Source organism: Rhinoderma darwinii (genome assembly GCF_050947455.1).
Source record: "Rhinoderma darwinii isolate aRhiDar2 chromosome 1 unlocalized genomic scaffold, aRhiDar2.hap1 SUPER_1_unloc_5, whole genome shotgun sequence".
NCBI classification, from domain to species: Eukaryota; Metazoa; Chordata; class Amphibia; order Anura; family Rhinodermatidae; genus Rhinoderma; species Rhinoderma darwinii.
Window position 1 is genome coordinate 277,702 of NW_027461669.1, and position 9,568 is coordinate 287,269.

A 9,568-nucleotide genomic window follows, 5' to 3' on the forward strand; every position below is an offset into this window, starting at 1 on the left:
AAGTTACACAGCTTAAGGCCTCGCTAGTACCAGTGTGGGAGACTGTCTGGGAATCCGTGGAGTGGTTGACTTTTTATTATGTCGTTTAAATTTTGTTTCACAATAGATTAAATAGGACTATAGATTAAAGCATTTAACGTCAATGGCCATTCTAAGCTGAATGTGCTGCCCTCGTCAGAACGCAGAAGTTACACAGCTTAAGGCCTCGCTAGTACCAGTGTGGGAGACTGTCTGGGAATCCGTGGTGCGGTTGAATATTTATTATGTCGTTTAGATTTTGTTTCACAATCGATTAAAAAGGACTATGGATTATAGCATTTAATGTCAATGGCCATTCTAAGCTGAATGTCCCTGCTCTCGTCAGATCGCAGAAGTTACACAGCTTAAGGCCTCGCTAGTACCAGTGTGGGAGACTGTCTGGGAATCCGTGGTGCGGTTGACTTTTTATTATGTTGTTTAGATTTTGTTTCACAATAGATTAAATAGGACTATGGATTAAGGCTTTTAATGTCAATGGCCATTCTAAGCTGAATGTGCCTGCTATCGTCAGATCGCAGAAGTTACACAGCTTATGGCCTTGCTAGTACCAGTGTGGGAGACTGTCTGGGAATCCGTGGTGCGGTTGACTTTTTATTATGTCGTTTAGATTTTGTTTCACAATCGATTAAAAAGGACTATGGATTAAAGCATTTAATGTCAATGGCCATTCTAAGCTGAATGTGCCTGCTCTCGTTAGATCGCTGAAGTTATACAGCTTAACGCCTCGCTAGTACCAGTGTGGGAGACTGTCTGGGAATCCGTGGTGCGGTTGAATTTTTATTATGTCGTTTAGATTTTGTTTCACAATCGATTAAAAAGGACTATGGATTAAATCATTTAATGTCAATGGCCATTCTAAGCTGAATGTGCCTGCTCTCGTCAGATCGCAGAAGTTACACAGCTTAAGGCCTCGCTAGTACCAGTGTGGGAGACTGTCTGGGAATCCGTGGTGCGGTTGACTTTTTATTATGTCGTTTAGATTTTGTTTCACAATCGATTAAAAAGGACTATGGATTAAAGCATTTAATGTCAATGGCCATTCTAAGCTAAATGTGCCTGCTCTCGTCAGATCGCAGAAGTTACACAGCTTAAGGCCTCGCTAGTACCAGTGTGGGAGACTGTCTGGGAATCCGTGGTGCGGTTGAATTTTTATTATGTCGTTTAGATTTTGTTTCACAATCGATTAAAAAGGACTATGGATTAAAGCATTTAATGTCAATGGCAATTCTAAGCTTAATTTCCCTGCTCTCGTCAGATTGCAGAAGTTACACAGCTTAAGGCCTCGCTAGTACCAGTGTGGGAGACTGTCTGGGAATCCGTGGTGCAGTTGACTTTTTATTATGTCGTTTAGATTTTGTTTCACAATAGATTAAATAGGACTATGGATTAAAGCATTTAACGTCAATGGCCATTCTAAGCTGAATGTGCCTGCTCTCGTCAGATTGCAGAAGTTACACAGCTTAAGGCCTCGCTAGTACCAGTGTGGGAGACTGTCTGGGAATCCGTGGTGCGGTTGAATTTTTATTATGTCGTTTAGATTTTGTTTCACAATCGATTAAAAAGGACTATGGATTAAAGCATTTAATGCCAATGGCCATTCTAAGCTGAATGTGCCTGCTCTCGTTAGATCGCAGAAGTTACACAGCTTAAGGCCTCGCTAGTACCAGTGTGGGAGAGTGTCTGGGAATCCGTGGTGCGGTTGACTTTTTATTATGTCGTTTAGATTTTGTTTCACAATAGATTAAATAGGACTATGGATTAAAGCATTTAACGTCAATGGCCATTCTAAGCTGAATGTCCCTGCTCTCGTCAGATCGCAGAAGTTGCACAGCTTAATGCCTCGCTAGTACAAGTGTGGGAGACTGTCTGGGAGTCCGTGGTGCGGTTGACTTTTTATTATGTCGTTTAGATTTTGTTTCACAATCGATTAAAAAGGACTATGGATTAAAACCTTTAATGTCAATGGCCATTCTAAGCTGAATGTCCCTGCTCTCGTCAGATCGCAGAAGTTACACAGCTTAAGGCCTCCCTAGTACCAGTGTGGGAGACTGTCTGGGAATCCGTGGCGCGGTTGACTTTTTATTATGTTGTTTAGATTTTGTTTCACAATAGATTAAATAGGACTATGGATTAAGGCTTTTAATGTCAATGGCCATTCTAAGCTGAATGTGCCTGCTCTCGTCAGATCGCAGAAGTTACACAGCTTAAGTCCTCGCTAATACCAGTGTGGGAGATTGTCTGGGAATCCGTGGTGCGGTTGACTTTTTATTATGTCGTTTAGATTTTGTTTCACAATCGATTAAAAAGGACTATGGATTAAAGCATTTAATGTCAATGGCCATTCTAAGCTGAATGTGCCTGCTCTAGTTAGATCGCAGAAGTTACACAGCTTAATGCCTCGCTAGTACCAGTGTGGGAGACTGTCTGGGAATCCGTGGTGCGGTTGACTTTTTATTATGTCGTTTAGATTTTGTTTCACAATAGATTAAATAGGACTATGGATGAAAGCATATAACGTTAATGGCCATTCTAAGCTGAATGTGCCTGCTCTCGTCAGATCGCAGAAGTTACACAGCTTAAGGCCTCGCTAGTACCAGTGTGGGAGACTGTCTGGGAATCCGTGGTGCGGTTGCCTTTTTATTATGTCGTTTAGATTTTGTTTCACAATCGATTAAAAAGGACTATGGATTAAAGCGTTTAGTGTCAATGGGCATTCTAAGCTGAATGTGCCTGCTCTCGTCAGATCGCTGAAGTTACACAGCTTAAGGCCTCACTAGTACCAGTGTGGGAGACTGTCTGGGAATCCGTGGTGCGGTTGACTTTTTATTATGTCGTTTAGATTTTGTTTCACAATCGATTAAAAAGGACTATGGATTAAAGCATTTAATGTCAATGGCCATTCTAAGCTGAATGTGCCTGCTCTCGTCAGATCGCAGAAGTTACACAGCTTAAGGCCTCGCTAGTACCAGTGTTGGAGACTGTCTGGGAATCCGTGGTGCGGTTGACTTTTTATTATGTCGTTTAGATTTTGTTTCACAATCGATTAAAAAGGACTATGGATTAAAGCATTTAATGTCAATGGCCATTCTAAGCTGAATGTGCCTGCTCTCGTCAGATCGCAGAAGTTACACAGCTTAAGGCCTCGCTAGTACCAGTGTGGGAGACTGTCTGGGAATCCGTGGTGCGGTTGACTTTTTATTATGTCGTTTAGATTTTGTTTCACAATAGATTAAATAGGACTATGGATTAAAGCATTTAACGTCAATGGCCATTCTAAGCTGAATGTGCCTGCTCTCGTCAGATCGCAGAAGTTACACAGCTTAAGGCCTCGCTAGTACCAGTGTGGGAGACTGTCTGGGAATCCGTGGTGCGGTTGACTTTTTATTATGTCGTTTAGATTTTGTTTCACAATAGATTAAATAGGACTATGGATTAAAGCATTTAACGTCAATGGCCATTCTAAGCTGAATGTGCCTGCTCTGGTCAGAACGCAGAAGTTACACAGCTTAAGGCCTCGCTAGTACCAGTGTGGGAGACTGTCTGGGAATCCGTGGTGCGGTTGAATTTTTATTATGTCGTTTAGATTTTGTTTCACAATCGATTAAAAAGGACTATGGATTAAAGCCTTTAATGTCAATGGCCATTCTAAGCTGAATGTCCCTGCTCTCGTTAGATCGCAGAAGTTACACAGCTTAACGCCTTGCTAGTACCAGTGTGGGAGACTGTCTGGGAATCCGTGGTGCGGTTGACTTTTTATTATGTCGTTTAGATTTTGTTTCACAATAGATTAAATAGGACTATGGATTAAAGCATTTAACGTCAATGGCTATTCTAAGCTGAATGTGCCTCCTCTCGTCAGATCGCAGAAGTTACACAGCTTAAGGCCTCGCTAGTACCAGTGTGGGAGACTGTCTGGGAATCCGTGGTGCGGTTGAATTTTTATTATGTTGTTTAGATTTTGTTTCACAATCGATTAAAAAGGACTATGGATTAAAGCATTTTATGTCAATGGCCATTCTAAGCTGAATGTCCCTGCTCTCGTCAGATCGCAGAAGTTACACAGCATAAGGCCTCGCTAGTACCAGTGTGGGAGACTGTCTGGGAATCCGTGGTGCGGTTGACTTTTTATTATGTCGTTTAGATTTTGTTTCACAATCGATTAAAAAGGACTATGGATTAAAGCATTTAATGTCAATGGCCATTCTAAGCTGAATGTGCCTGCTCTCGTCAGATCGCAGAAGTTACACAGCTTAAGGCCTCGCTAGTACCAGTGTGGGAGACTGTCTGGGAATCCGTGGTGCGGTTGACTTTTTATTATGTCGTTTAGATTTTGTTTCACAATCGATTAAAAAGGACTATGGATTAAAGCATTTAATGTCAATGGCCCTTCTAAGCTGAATGTGCCTGCTCTCGTCAGATCGCAGAAGTTACACAGCTTAAGGCCTCGCTAGTACCAGTGTGGGAGACTGACTGGGAATCCGTGGTGCGGTTGACTTTTTATTATGTCGTTTAGATTTTGTTTCACAATCGATTAAAAAGGACTATGGATTAAAGCGTTTAATGTTAATGGCCATTCTAAGCTGAATGTGCCTGCTCTCGTTAGATCGCAGAAGTTACACAGCTTAACGCCTCGCTAGTACCAGTGTGGGAGACTGTCTGGGAATCCGTGGTGCGGTTGACTTTTTATTATGTCGTTTCGATTTTGTTTCACAATAGATTAAATAGGACTATGGATTAAAGCATTTAACGTCAATGGCCATTCTAAGCTGAATGTGCCTGCTCTGGTCAGAACGCAGAAGTTACACAGCTTAAGGCCTCGCTAGTACCAGTGTGGGAGACTGTCTGGGAATCCGTGGTGCGGTTGACTTTTTATTATGTCGTTTCGATTTTGTTTCACAATAGATTAAATAGGACTATGGATTAAAGCATTTAACGTCAATGGCCATTCTAAGCTGAATGTGCCTGCTCTGGTCAGAACGCAGAAGTTACACAGCTTAAGGCCTCGCTAGTACCAGTCTGGGAGACTGTCTGGGAATCCGTGGTGCGGTTGAGTTTTTATTATGTCGTTTAGATTTTGTTTCACAATCGATTAAAAAGGACTATGGATTAAAGCATTTAATGTCAATGGCCATTCTAAGCTGAATGTCCCTGCTCTCGTCAGATCGCAGAAGTTACACAGCTTAAGGCTTGCTAGTACCAGTGTGGGAGACTGTCTGGGAATCCGTGGTGCGGTTGACTTTTTATTATGTCGTTTAGATTTTGTTTCACAATCGATTAAAAAAGACTATGGATTAAAGCATTTAATGTCAATGGCCATTCTAAGCTGAATGTCCCTGCTCTCGTCAGATCGCAGAAGTTACACAGCTTAAGGCCTCGCTAGTACCAGTGTGGGAGACTGTCTGGGAATCCGTGGTGCGGTTGACTTTTTATTATGTTGGTTAGATTTTGTTTCACAATAGATTAAATAGGACTATGGATTAAGGCTTTTAATGTCAATGGCCATTCTAAGCTGAATGTGACTGCTCTCGTCAGATCGCAGAAGTTACACAGCTTAAGTCCTCGCTAGTTCCAGTGTGGGAGACTGTCTGGGAATCTATGGTGCGGTTGACTTTTTATTATGTCGTTTAGATTTTGTTTCACAATCGATTAAAAAGGACTATGGATTAAAGCATTTAATGTCAATGGCTATTCTAAGCTGAATGTGCCTGCTCTCGTTAGATCGCAGAAGTTACACAGCTTAACGCCTCGCTAGTACCTGTGTGGGAGACTGTCTGGGAATCCGTGGTGCGGTTGACTTTTTATTATGTCGTTTAGATTTTGTTTCACAATCGATTAAAAAGGACTATGGATTAAAGCATGTAATGTCAATGGCCATTCTAATCTGAATGTGCCTGCTCTCGTCAGATCGCAGAAGTTACACAGCTTAAGGCCTCGCTAGTACCAGTGTGGGAGACTGTCTGGGAATCCGTGGTGCGGTTGACTTATTATTATGTTGTTTAGATTTTGTTTCACAATCGATTAAAAAGGACTATGGATTAAAGCATTTAACGTCAATGGCCATTCTAAGCTGAATGTGCCTGCTCTCATTAGATCGCAGAAGTTACACAGCTTAACGCCTCGCTAGTACCAGTGTGGGAGACTGTCTGGGAATCCGTGGTGCGGTTGACTTTTTATTATGTCGTTTAGATTTTGTTTCACAATCGATTAAAAAGGACTATGGATTAAAGCATTTAATGTCAATGGCCATTCTAAGCTGAATGTGCCTGCTCTCGTTAGATCGCAGAAGTTACACAGCTTAACGCCTCGCTAGTACCAGTGTGGGAGACTGTCTGGGAATCCGTGGTGCGGTTGACTTTTTATTATGTCGTTTAGATTTTGTTTCACAATCGATTAAAAAGGACTATGGATTAAAGCATTTAATGTCAATGGCCATTCTAAGCTGAATGTGCCTGCTCTCGTCAGATCGCAGAAGTTACACAGCTTAAGGCCTCGCTAGTACCAGTGTGGGAGACTGTCTGGGAATCCGTGGTGCGGTTGACTTATTATTATGTTGTTTAGATTTTGTTTCACAATCGATTAAAAAGGACTATGGATTAAAGCATTTAACGTCAATGGCAATTCTAAGCTGAATGTGCCTGCTCTGGTCAGAACGCAGAAGTTACACAGCTTAAGGCCTCGCTAGTACCAGTGTGGGAGACTGTCTGGGAATCCGTGGTGCGGTTGACTTTTTATTATGTCGTTTAGATTTTGTTTCACAATAGATTAAATAGGACTATGGATTAAAGCATTTAACGTCAATGGCCATTCTAAGCTGAATGTGCCTTCTCTCGTCAGAACGCAGAAGTTACACAGCTTAAGGCCTCGCTAGTACCAGTGTGGGAGACTGTTTGGGAATCCGTGGTGCGGTTGAACTTTTATTATGTCGTTTAGATTTTGTTTCACAATCGATTAAAAAGGACTATGGATTAAAGCATTTAATGTCAATGGCCATTCTAAGCTGAATGTCCTTGCTCTCGTCAGATCTCAGAAGTTACACAGCTTAAGGCCTCGCTAGTACCAGTGTGGGAGACTGTCTGGGAATCCGTGGTGCGGTTGACTTTTTATTATGTCGTTTAGATTTTGTTTCACAATCGATTAAAAAGGACTATGGATTAAAGCATTTAATGTCAATGGCCATTCTAAGCTGAATGTCCCTGCTCTCGTTAGATCGCAGAAGTTACACAGCTTAACGCCTCGCTAGTACCAGTGTGGGAGACTGTCTGGGAATCCGTGGTACGGTTGACATTTTTTATTATGTCGTTTAGATTTTGTTTCACAATAGATTAAATAGGACTATGGATTAAAGCATTTAACGTCAATGGCCATTCTAAGCTGAATGTGCCTGCTCTCGTCAGATCGCAGAAGTTACACAGCTTAAGGCCTCGCTAGTACCAGTGTGGGAGACTGTCTGGGAATCCGTGGTGCGGTTGAATTTTTATTATGTCGTTTAGATTTTGTTTCACAATCGATTAAAAAGGACTATGGATTAAAGCATTTTATGTCAATGGCCATTCTAAGCTGAATGTCCCTGCTCTCGTCAGATCGCAGAAGTTACACAGCTTAAGGCCTTGCTAGTACCAGTGTGGGAGACTGTCTGGGAATCCGTGGTGCGGTTGACTTTTTATTATGTCGTTTAGATTTTTTTTCACAATAGATTAAATAGGACTATGGATTAAAGCATTTAACGTCAATGGCCATTCTAAGCTGAATGTGCCTGCTCTCGTCAGAACGCAGAAGTTACACAGCTTAAGGCCTCGCTAGTACCAGTGTGGGAGACTGTCTGGGAATCCGTGGTGCGGTTGAATTTTTATTATGTCGTTTAGATTTTGTTTCACAATCGATTAAAAAGTACTTTGGATTAAAGCATTTAATATCAATGGCCATTCTAAGCTGAATGTGCCTGCTCTCGTCAGATCGCAGAAGTTACACCGCTTAAGGCCTCGCTAGTACCAGTGTGGGAGACTGTCTGGGAATCCGTGGTGCGGTTGACTTTTTATTATGTCGTTTAGATTTTGTTTCACAATAGATTAAATAGGACTATGGATTAATGCATTTAACGTCAATGGCAATTCTAAGCTGAATGTGCCTGCTCTGGTCAGAACGCAGAAGTTACACAGCTTAAGGCCTCGCTAGTACCAGTGTGGGAGACTGTCTGGGAATCCGTGGTGCGGTTGAATTTTTATTATGTCGTTTAGATTTTGTTTCACAATCGATTAAAAAGGACTATGGATTAAAGCCTTTAATGTCAATGGCCATTCTAAGCTGAATGTCCCTGCTCTCGTCAGATCGCAGAAGTTACACAGCTTAAGGCCTCGCTAGTACCAGTGTGGGAGACTGTCTGGGAATCCGTGGTGCGGTTGACTTTTTATTATGTTGTTTAGATTTTGTTTCACAATAGATTAAATAGGACTATGGATTAAGGCTTTTAATGTCAATGGTCATTCTAAGCTGAATGTGCCTGCTCTCGTCAGAACGCAGAAGTTACACAGCTTAAGGCCTCGCTAGTACCAGTGTGGGAGACTGTCTGGGAATCCGTGGTGCGGTTGACTTTTTATTATGTCGTTTAGATTTTGTTTCACAATCGATTAAAAAGGACTATGGATTAAAGCATTTTTTGATGTCAATGGCCATTCTAAGCTGAATGTGCCTGCTCTCGTCAGATCGCAGAAGTTACACAGCTTAAGGCCTAGCTAGTACCAGTGTGGGAGACTGTCTGGGAATCCGTGGTGCGGTTGACTTTTTATTATGTCGTTTAGATTTTGTTTCACAATCGATTAAAAAGGACTATGGATTAAAGCCTTTAATGTCAATGGCCATTCTAAGCTGAATGTCCCTGCTCTCGTCAGATCGCAGAAGTTACACAGCTTAAGGCCTCCTTAGTACCAGTGTGGGAGACTGTCTGGGAATCCGTGGTGAGGTTGACTTTTTATTATGTTGTTTAGATTTTGTTTCACAATAGATTAAATAGGACTATGGATTAAGGCTTTTAATGTCAAAGGCCATTCTAAGCTGAATGTGCCTGCTCTCGTCAGATCGCAGAAGTTACACAGCTTAAGGCCTCGCTAGTACCAGTGTGGGAGACTGTCTGTGAATCCGTGGTGCGTTTGACTTTTTATTATGTCGTTTAGATTTTGTTTCACAATCGATTAAAAAGGACTATGGATTAAAGCATTTAATGTCAATGGCCATTCTAAGCTGAATGTGCCTGCTCTCGTTAGATCGCAGAAGTTACACAGCTTAACGCCTCGCTAGTACCAGTGTGGGAGACTGTCTGGGAATCCGTGGTGCGGTTGACTTTTTATTATGTCGTTTAGATTTTGTTTCACAATAGATTAAATAGGACTATGGATTAAAGCATATAACGTCAATGGCCATTCTAAGCTGAATGTGCCTGCTCTCGTCAGATCGCAGAAGTTACACATCTTAAGGCCTCGCTAGTACCAGTGTGGGAGACTGTCTGGGAATCCGTGGTGCGGTTGAATTTTTATTA

At 41.9% G+C, this 9,568-nt stretch overlaps 41 pseudogenes; all 41 read left to right on the top strand.

The window, feature by feature from the left end:
- Nucleotides 1-323: 323 nt before the first annotated feature.
- Nucleotides 324-442, top strand: LOC142674413 (5S ribosomal RNA; annotated as a pseudogene).
- Nucleotides 443-881: 439 nt separating this feature from the next.
- Nucleotides 882-1,000, top strand: LOC142674279 (5S ribosomal RNA; annotated as a pseudogene).
- A 67-nt stretch (nucleotides 1,001-1,067) lies between these two features.
- Nucleotides 1,068-1,186, top strand: LOC142673709 (5S ribosomal RNA; annotated as a pseudogene).
- Nucleotides 1,187-1,439: 253 nt separating this feature from the next.
- On the top strand, nucleotides 1,440-1,558 carry LOC142673676 (5S ribosomal RNA; annotated as a pseudogene).
- A 67-nt stretch (nucleotides 1,559-1,625) lies between these two features.
- LOC142674032 (5S ribosomal RNA) lies at nucleotides 1,626-1,744 on the top strand (annotated as a pseudogene).
- Nucleotides 1,745-1,997: 253 nt separating this feature from the next.
- LOC142673743 (5S ribosomal RNA) lies at nucleotides 1,998-2,116 on the top strand (annotated as a pseudogene).
- A 67-nt stretch (nucleotides 2,117-2,183) lies between these two features.
- On the top strand, nucleotides 2,184-2,302 carry LOC142674161 (5S ribosomal RNA; annotated as a pseudogene).
- Nucleotides 2,303-2,555: 253 nt separating this feature from the next.
- LOC142673327 (5S ribosomal RNA) lies at nucleotides 2,556-2,674 on the top strand (annotated as a pseudogene).
- A 67-nt stretch (nucleotides 2,675-2,741) lies between these two features.
- On the top strand, nucleotides 2,742-2,860 carry LOC142673865 (5S ribosomal RNA; annotated as a pseudogene).
- Nucleotides 2,861-2,927: 67 nt separating this feature from the next.
- On the top strand, nucleotides 2,928-3,046 carry LOC142674530 (5S ribosomal RNA; annotated as a pseudogene).
- Nucleotides 3,047-3,113: 67 nt separating this feature from the next.
- On the top strand, nucleotides 3,114-3,232 carry LOC142674280 (5S ribosomal RNA; annotated as a pseudogene).
- A 67-nt stretch (nucleotides 3,233-3,299) lies between these two features.
- Nucleotides 3,300-3,418, top strand: LOC142674282 (5S ribosomal RNA; annotated as a pseudogene).
- A 67-nt stretch (nucleotides 3,419-3,485) lies between these two features.
- On the top strand, nucleotides 3,486-3,604 carry LOC142673683 (5S ribosomal RNA; annotated as a pseudogene).
- Nucleotides 3,605-3,671: 67 nt separating this feature from the next.
- On the top strand, nucleotides 3,672-3,790 carry LOC142674124 (5S ribosomal RNA; annotated as a pseudogene).
- Nucleotides 3,791-4,043: 253 nt separating this feature from the next.
- On the top strand, nucleotides 4,044-4,162 carry LOC142673485 (5S ribosomal RNA; annotated as a pseudogene).
- A 67-nt stretch (nucleotides 4,163-4,229) lies between these two features.
- LOC142674283 (5S ribosomal RNA) lies at nucleotides 4,230-4,348 on the top strand (annotated as a pseudogene).
- A 67-nt stretch (nucleotides 4,349-4,415) lies between these two features.
- LOC142673372 (5S ribosomal RNA) lies at nucleotides 4,416-4,534 on the top strand (annotated as a pseudogene).
- Nucleotides 4,535-4,601: 67 nt separating this feature from the next.
- LOC142673936 (5S ribosomal RNA) lies at nucleotides 4,602-4,720 on the top strand (annotated as a pseudogene).
- Nucleotides 4,721-4,787: 67 nt separating this feature from the next.
- Nucleotides 4,788-4,906, top strand: LOC142673236 (5S ribosomal RNA; annotated as a pseudogene).
- Nucleotides 4,907-4,973: 67 nt separating this feature from the next.
- Nucleotides 4,974-5,092, top strand: LOC142673919 (5S ribosomal RNA; annotated as a pseudogene).
- A 67-nt stretch (nucleotides 5,093-5,159) lies between these two features.
- LOC142674207 (5S ribosomal RNA) lies at nucleotides 5,160-5,277 on the top strand (annotated as a pseudogene).
- Nucleotides 5,278-5,344: 67 nt separating this feature from the next.
- On the top strand, nucleotides 5,345-5,463 carry LOC142674414 (5S ribosomal RNA; annotated as a pseudogene).
- Nucleotides 5,464-5,716: 253 nt separating this feature from the next.
- LOC142674027 (5S ribosomal RNA) lies at nucleotides 5,717-5,835 on the top strand (annotated as a pseudogene).
- A 67-nt stretch (nucleotides 5,836-5,902) lies between these two features.
- Nucleotides 5,903-6,021, top strand: LOC142674670 (5S ribosomal RNA; annotated as a pseudogene).
- A 67-nt stretch (nucleotides 6,022-6,088) lies between these two features.
- On the top strand, nucleotides 6,089-6,207 carry LOC142673546 (5S ribosomal RNA; annotated as a pseudogene).
- A 67-nt stretch (nucleotides 6,208-6,274) lies between these two features.
- Nucleotides 6,275-6,393, top strand: LOC142673740 (5S ribosomal RNA; annotated as a pseudogene).
- A 67-nt stretch (nucleotides 6,394-6,460) lies between these two features.
- On the top strand, nucleotides 6,461-6,579 carry LOC142674284 (5S ribosomal RNA; annotated as a pseudogene).
- Nucleotides 6,580-6,646: 67 nt separating this feature from the next.
- Nucleotides 6,647-6,765, top strand: LOC142673515 (5S ribosomal RNA; annotated as a pseudogene).
- A 67-nt stretch (nucleotides 6,766-6,832) lies between these two features.
- On the top strand, nucleotides 6,833-6,951 carry LOC142673958 (5S ribosomal RNA; annotated as a pseudogene).
- A 67-nt stretch (nucleotides 6,952-7,018) lies between these two features.
- LOC142673679 (5S ribosomal RNA) lies at nucleotides 7,019-7,137 on the top strand (annotated as a pseudogene).
- A 255-nt stretch (nucleotides 7,138-7,392) lies between these two features.
- LOC142673232 (5S ribosomal RNA) lies at nucleotides 7,393-7,511 on the top strand (annotated as a pseudogene).
- A 67-nt stretch (nucleotides 7,512-7,578) lies between these two features.
- On the top strand, nucleotides 7,579-7,697 carry LOC142674655 (5S ribosomal RNA; annotated as a pseudogene).
- Nucleotides 7,698-7,764: 67 nt separating this feature from the next.
- Nucleotides 7,765-7,883, top strand: LOC142674537 (5S ribosomal RNA; annotated as a pseudogene).
- Nucleotides 7,884-7,950: 67 nt separating this feature from the next.
- On the top strand, nucleotides 7,951-8,069 carry LOC142673635 (5S ribosomal RNA; annotated as a pseudogene).
- Nucleotides 8,070-8,136: 67 nt separating this feature from the next.
- LOC142674000 (5S ribosomal RNA) lies at nucleotides 8,137-8,255 on the top strand (annotated as a pseudogene).
- Nucleotides 8,256-8,322: 67 nt separating this feature from the next.
- Nucleotides 8,323-8,441, top strand: LOC142674415 (5S ribosomal RNA; annotated as a pseudogene).
- Nucleotides 8,442-8,508: 67 nt separating this feature from the next.
- LOC142673441 (5S ribosomal RNA) lies at nucleotides 8,509-8,627 on the top strand (annotated as a pseudogene).
- A 70-nt stretch (nucleotides 8,628-8,697) lies between these two features.
- On the top strand, nucleotides 8,698-8,816 carry LOC142673240 (5S ribosomal RNA; annotated as a pseudogene).
- Nucleotides 8,817-8,883: 67 nt separating this feature from the next.
- On the top strand, nucleotides 8,884-9,002 carry LOC142673912 (5S ribosomal RNA; annotated as a pseudogene).
- Nucleotides 9,003-9,255: 253 nt separating this feature from the next.
- On the top strand, nucleotides 9,256-9,374 carry LOC142673741 (5S ribosomal RNA; annotated as a pseudogene).
- A 67-nt stretch (nucleotides 9,375-9,441) lies between these two features.
- Nucleotides 9,442-9,560, top strand: LOC142673764 (5S ribosomal RNA; annotated as a pseudogene).
- The last annotated feature ends 8 nt before the right edge of the window (nucleotides 9,561-9,568 follow it).